Source organism: Piliocolobus tephrosceles, chromosome 20 (genome assembly GCF_002776525.5).
Source record: "Piliocolobus tephrosceles isolate RC106 chromosome 20, ASM277652v3, whole genome shotgun sequence".
Taxonomy (NCBI): domain Eukaryota; kingdom Metazoa; phylum Chordata; class Mammalia; order Primates; family Cercopithecidae; genus Piliocolobus; species Piliocolobus tephrosceles.
In genome coordinates this window covers 10,322,114-10,328,625 of record NC_045453.1, presented here as the reverse complement: position 1 = coordinate 10,328,625, position 6,512 = coordinate 10,322,114, and positions in this window count along the sequence as shown.

Sequence of the window (6,512 nt, the reverse complement as noted above, 5' to 3'; positions counted from 1 at the left end):
TCCTATACCTATTCCACCTTGTATATTGGGTGCAGAGTGGGGTTGAGGGGTAGGTAGGTAACTCACCTCTTGGGATTCACAGGTTTACTCATTGAGAGGGACCGTACTGGCAGGGATATGCTTAGGGAACCACTTCCAAGGAGCCTCACCCACACCTGCATATGGTTTAGATGACAAAAGTCTTGAGTTCAAGCTCGTACTGTACCAGCATGAGACTTCAGGGTCCTTCAGAGGGTGGACTGTATTTTGCATGTTAGAAGAATGTAAATAATCTGTGGTCAGAGGGAAGACTATAGTGCTTTTAAGATATGTCCACAAATTTTTTTTCTTTTTTCTTTTTGAGACAGAGTCTCACTCTTTTGCCCAGGCTGGAGTGCAGTGGCACAATCTCAGTTCACTGCAGCCTCCACCTCCCGGGTTCAAGCCATTCTCCTACCTCGGCCTCCCGAGTAGCTAGTTATGTCCACAAATTCTTTGATACTCTTCCGTTTAAGAGGTAGAGCTTAATTCCTTTCCCCTGAGTGTAGGTTGGACTTAGTGAGTCACTAGTGAATAAAATAAAGTGGAGGTGATGATGTACAGCCTCAGAAACTAGGTCATAAAAGTCACTGGGGCTCCCCAGTGTCCCCTCTCCCTCCCCATCCCCTTCACCTCCCTACCTTTCTTTGTCATCAGTCTCTCTGGGGGAATCCAGCTGCCATGTAAGAACACTCAGGCAACCCTGTGGAAAGCCCTTGTGGTAAGGAAATGAGGCCTCCTGCCAACAGCCCTGGGAGGGAGCCATCTTGGAAGCAGATCCTTAGCCCCAGTTGAAGCCTTCAGGATGCAGCAGCCCCAGCTGTCAGCCTGACTACACCTCATGAGAAAACCTGAGCCAGAAACACTCAACCAGGCTGCTCGAAGAATTTTGACCTCAGAAACTGTGAGAAAATGGTATTTGTCATGTTAAGCTGATTGCATGGGGGTAATTTTTTGTTACGTTGTAAAAGATGATACACTAAGTTAAGGGCACGGGGATAATTTTTGTTATGTTGTAAAAGATGATACACTAAGTTAAGGAATTTGAATTTTCTCGCAGGGGCAATGGGGTGCAGTGGAAGGTGTTAGAGAAAGGAAATGACATAAAAAGTTCTGGGATTAGTGCTATGGTCTGAATGTTTATGTCCCCCCATAAAATTCATACGTTGAAATCCTAATCCCCAGGTGATGGTATTAGGAGGTAGAGCCTTTGGGGGGTGATTAAGTCATGAGGACTCTACTCTTATGAATGGGATTAGTGCCCTTGTAAAAGGGGCCTGAGGAAAAAAACAAACAACTCCATTAAAAAATGGGCAAAAGGATATGAACAGATACTTCTTAAAAGAAGACATACATGTGGCCAACAAGCGTATGAAAAAATGTTCCACATCACTGATCATTAGTGAAATGGAAATCAAACCATAGCTAGATACCCTCTCACACTGGGCAGAATGGCTATTATTAAAAAGTCGAAAAATAACAGATGCTCGTGAGGTTGCCGAGAAAAGTGAAGGTTTCTACACTGCTGGTGAGAATGTAAACTAGTTCAGCCACTGTGGAAAGCAGTTTGGAGATTTCTCAAAGAACTTAAAATAGAACTAACATCTGACCTAACAATCCCATTACTGGGTATATACCCAAAGGAATAAAACCATTCTACCATAAAGACACATGCACATGTATGTTCATCATAGCACTATTCACAATACCAAAGACCTGGAATCAACCTCAATGCCCATCAACAGTGGACTACATAAAGAAAAATGTGGTAAATATACACCATGGAATACTATGCAGCCATAAAAAAGAACAATATCATGTCCTTTGCAGCAACATACATGGGGCTGGAGGCCATTATCCTAAGTGAATTAATGAATGAACAGAAAACCAAATACTGCCTGTTCTCACTTATAAGTGGGAGCTAAACATTTAGTACACATGGACACAAAGAAGGGAGCAATAACGTAGAGGCCTACTTGAGGGTGGAGGGTGGGAAGAAGGTGATAATGGAAAAACTACCTATCAGGTACTATGCTTATTACCTGGGTAATAAAATAATTTGCGCACTAATGCCTCGAGACATGCAATTTCCCTATGTGCCAAATCTGCACATGTACCCCATGAATGTAAAATAAAAGTTGGAAAGAAAAATGAATGATTTTCTTCAAAAGCAGCCTGAGAGAGACTCCTCATCCCTTGCACCATGTAAGGACACAGCTGAAAGTCACAGTCTAGGACCAGGGAGCCTTCATCAGACACCAGATCTGCTGGTGCTGTGACCTTGGGCTTCCCAGCCTCCAGAACTTTCAGAAATAACTATCTGTTGCTTGTAAACCACCCAGTCTATGGTAATTTGTTATAGAAGCCTGAATAGAATAAGTCATCTAGAAAGAATTTTCTTGGTCCCAAAGTGAAGAAGGGATTGGAAGTCACGAGATTCGCAGAACACTGCATAGAGGTGGAGACTCTGAAACTAGGTGTCTGTGCCACACAGCTGAGTCAGGGAGCTGCACTCTGGGCAGTGGAAGAAGCCTGTGCTGGGGCAAGGAGGCCAGACATTGCCTTGTGTCAGAGGTGGTAGGTATAGGTAGAGAATGAGATTCTGAGCACAAGTGCGAATGAATGGTGAGCTGCTTAGGTCCTGGACAGGCCTTTCTACCCCTTCCGCATCCTAACCTCAGCCAGCACCAGCAGTTGCCCCAGGATGTGTTGAGCACCTACAGAAATGCTGCTCAACTTAAATCCCCACAGTCAAGCCGGCCTATGCCCACTTGCACTGGAGATGCAGCAGTGAATAAACAGACAAAATTCCCTGCCCTCATCAAGCTTCCACGTTAATGGAAAAAGACAGGTAAAGAGCAGAAGGAGGTTAGGGGATAAAGACAGGCAATTAATTTTATAGGCAGTAAATATATACGTAGAGAGAAATACACAAGGTAATGGGGCATTACAAGTGGAGGCAGTTGCAGTTCTAAGTACAGTGATATCTCAGGCTGCTATAACAAAATACCATCTACTGGATGGTTTAAGCAATATTTATTTCTCATCATTCTGGAGACTGGGAAGTCCAAGATCAAGGTGCCAGCGTATTTGGTGTCTGGTGAGGGCCCTTTTCCTAGTTTGCAGATGAATGCTTTCTTGCTGTATCCTCACATGACGCAGAGACAGGGATCCGCTCCTCTCTTCCTCTTCTTGTAAGGGAACTAATCCCATTATGGAGGCTTAACCCTCATGACCTCATCAAAACCTAATCACTTCCCAAAGGCCCACCTCCAAATACTACTACACTGGGCATTAAGGCTTCAACACCTGAATTTTGGGAAAACACAAACATTTAGTCCATAGCAGGTGGTTAGGGAAGGGTTCACCGAGAGGGTAACATGTGAGCACTTGTGAAGTGAGCAAGTTGTCTACGTGGATATATAGGGGAAACGTTCCTGGTAGAGGGAACCAAGCGCAAAAGCTCTAAGGTGGGGTCATGACTCCCAGTGCCTCCACTAACCAATAAAGAGTTTTATGAAAATTAGAAAAAACAAAACAAAACACCAGCCTGGACTTGTACTTCCAGCCATGAAGGAGTAATAAGGACTGGAGTCACCCTCCTGCCATAAACTAGACAAAACATTGGAAACAATTGTTTACAGACATTGAACAACAGGCAGTAGCATAAGACAGTGATCCCTGAAGAGGTAAGCAAATCAGGTTAGCTCTACAGTTCACCCAGCTTTCTGCCTGGAGGCATCTTAGGTGTAGGGAGGCGAAATTCAAATAGAGTCCAGCAGTATTGATGAGTTGATCTTTGAGACAAAGAACAAAGTTCAGGTAGGCTTAGGTGGCTATAAGTTGAGGGGCAGAGTACCTGACTGGAGGAAGAAAAATAGCTCCAGAAATCTACATGTGTCCTCTTGAATCACTGCCATGTGCAAGGCTTCACGGGTGTAGGGTGAAACTCCCTGAGGCCAGGCAAAGAAAGACTGAAGCATTTTAATTTGAACAATTCCCAGAATTCACACAGGTTGGGAACTATCCCATGAGTAACAGTTTTAACGGCTACTGTGGACCCACTCTAAAAGAGCTTAAAAATAAGCCTTGGCCGGGCACGGTGGCTCACACCTATAATCCCAGCACTCTGGGAGGCCGAGGCGGGCGGATCACGAGGTCAGGAGATGGAAACCCCGTCTCTACTAAAAAAATACAAAAAATTAGCCAGGCATGGTGGCGGGTGCCTGTAGTACCAGCTAATCGGGAGGCTGAGGCAGGAGAATGGCATGAACCCGGGAGGCAGAGCTTGCAGTGAGCTGAGATTGCGCCACTGTACTCCAGCCTGGGCGACAGAGCGAGACTCCATCTAAAAAAAAAAAAAAAAAAAAAAAAAACAGCCTCAAAATGATCAAAGTAATTAGCAAGTAATTTAACTGCATGCCACTCTTTTAACAGAAGACAATGCAATTGCAGACCATCAACGGTGTAACATTAACAATGTCCAGCATCCAGTCAAATCCTATTCTTAGACAGGCCAAGAAACAAAAAAATGTAGCTCATAACTAGGAGAAAAATCAGTAAATAGAAACAGATCTCAAAATAACAGAGATGATGAAACAAGTAAGCAAGAATGCTAAAGGGTTTTTCTATCTATATATTTAAAAGAAATAGACAGTCTTTCTTCTAAGCAGAGGCAACCCCAAACCAGGGCTCATGGCTTGGAGAACAGAACAAGGGCTGGGTTTTGTCCTCCACTGACATCCTCTGCCACATGCCCTCATGCCATGAACAACCATAGGTGACAGTCCTGGTGTCCAGTCTGCTCAAGGAACACCAAGGAGGCCCATGTGGCTGGAACAATATTAGCAACGGAAAAAGGAGTGGGAAATGAAAGGAGAGAGGTAACAGGAAATAGACTGGGTAAGGCCTGTGGGCCACGGTGAGAATATTAGCTTTTACTGTGAGTGACATGGAAGCTATGGGAGGATTTGAGCAAAGGTAATTCATGATTCTTCCAGAGGTTAATGGAGAATGAAGAGGGGGTGGGAGTGGAGGATGGACAACAAAGGAGGAAGCCTCATCAGTTGTCCAAGCACAAGATGCTGAGGCCTGACCAGAGAGAGAGGCTGAAGGGACTGGGGTTAGAAGGGTCTCAGAGTGGTCCCTTGGAAAGAGACTTGGCAGGAAGTGGGACAGATGGGCCATGGGCAGCAGAAGGAGTCAGAGATGGACCAGTCTGCCACTGCAGCCCGAGGCAGGCAGCGGGCCCTGTGCTAATGCGAACCAGAAGAGAAACACATCTCAGGGTGTGAAGATGATGCAATGGGTTGGATTCTCCTGTGGAGGAATCTAGTGGCCTGAGAAGAAGAGAACATAGTGGGGAGTCTTGGTTGCAGGAGCAGCTGGGGAGATGTCAGCACAGAGGGCAGGGGATGAGCTCATCTGGGGAGTGTGTGAGGAGTGAGAGAAAGAGAAGGAAAGGAAGAGAGACCAGACAGACAGACCCTCCCCCAGAGTTAACTGAGCGTGCTACAGATGGCTGGATGGACAGGCAGGCAGATGAAATGTCCAGGAGAGTGATAGAGAGGGTGGAAGCCAACCCTGGCCATGCCTCAGAAAGAGATGAGCCACTTACACGTACACACTGCACACACACGCACAGCAGGAATGATGCGTGGACACAGCAAATTCCGTAAGGTTCCTCTGGAGAGCCAAAGGAAGTGCAGCTGAGGAGGATGAAGACGGGGTGGGAGAAGGGAGCTCAGACAGACAGGCACACAGACAGGCAGAGACACAGGGGCAGTACACAGAGGAGACAAACACACTGACTCACGTGTGGGAGCTGTCCAGCTCCTGGAAGACGCTCAGTGTCCGAAGTGGGTGGATGAATGGATGGGAGAGCAAGTGGATGCATAGGGGTAAGAAGTCACCAAGCAAATGAGAATCAGAATGAGAAAAAGCTCCAAGTAAAGAGGAACCCACAGATGTGAGTGAGACACACAGACACAATTGTGACACAACGTGAGGACCAAATCTAGAGGGAATATGGAATAGTGACAGAGAATGGGAAAAGGAAGGAGAGAGATTCGGAGAGGCAGAGAGGCAGATGTGTGCACACGCAGACAGAGAGACAGACAGACAGATAAGCAGGCACATGGCAGCCTGATGACACACTGGGGACCCTAGAGTGAGACAGAAAGAGGCCATGCACAGAAGCTGCTACTACCTCACCAAAAGAGCAGAGACACCCAAATGCTCATCGGTAGCAGGAGGCCAGCTCAACCATGGTGCATCTGATACAAGAATGAGATGCATCTAAGCTCTGACATGGAAGGAGACCCAAGACACATTGCTGAATGAGGAAGTCCACTGCCAAATCACATGCACAGTGTGTAGCATTTATGTTCAAACAACAATAACAAAACCAATAATAATAGAACAGGTTTTCTATTCCTTCCTTCCTTCCTTCCTTCCTTCCTTCCTTCCTTCCTTCCTTCCTTCCTTCCTTCCTT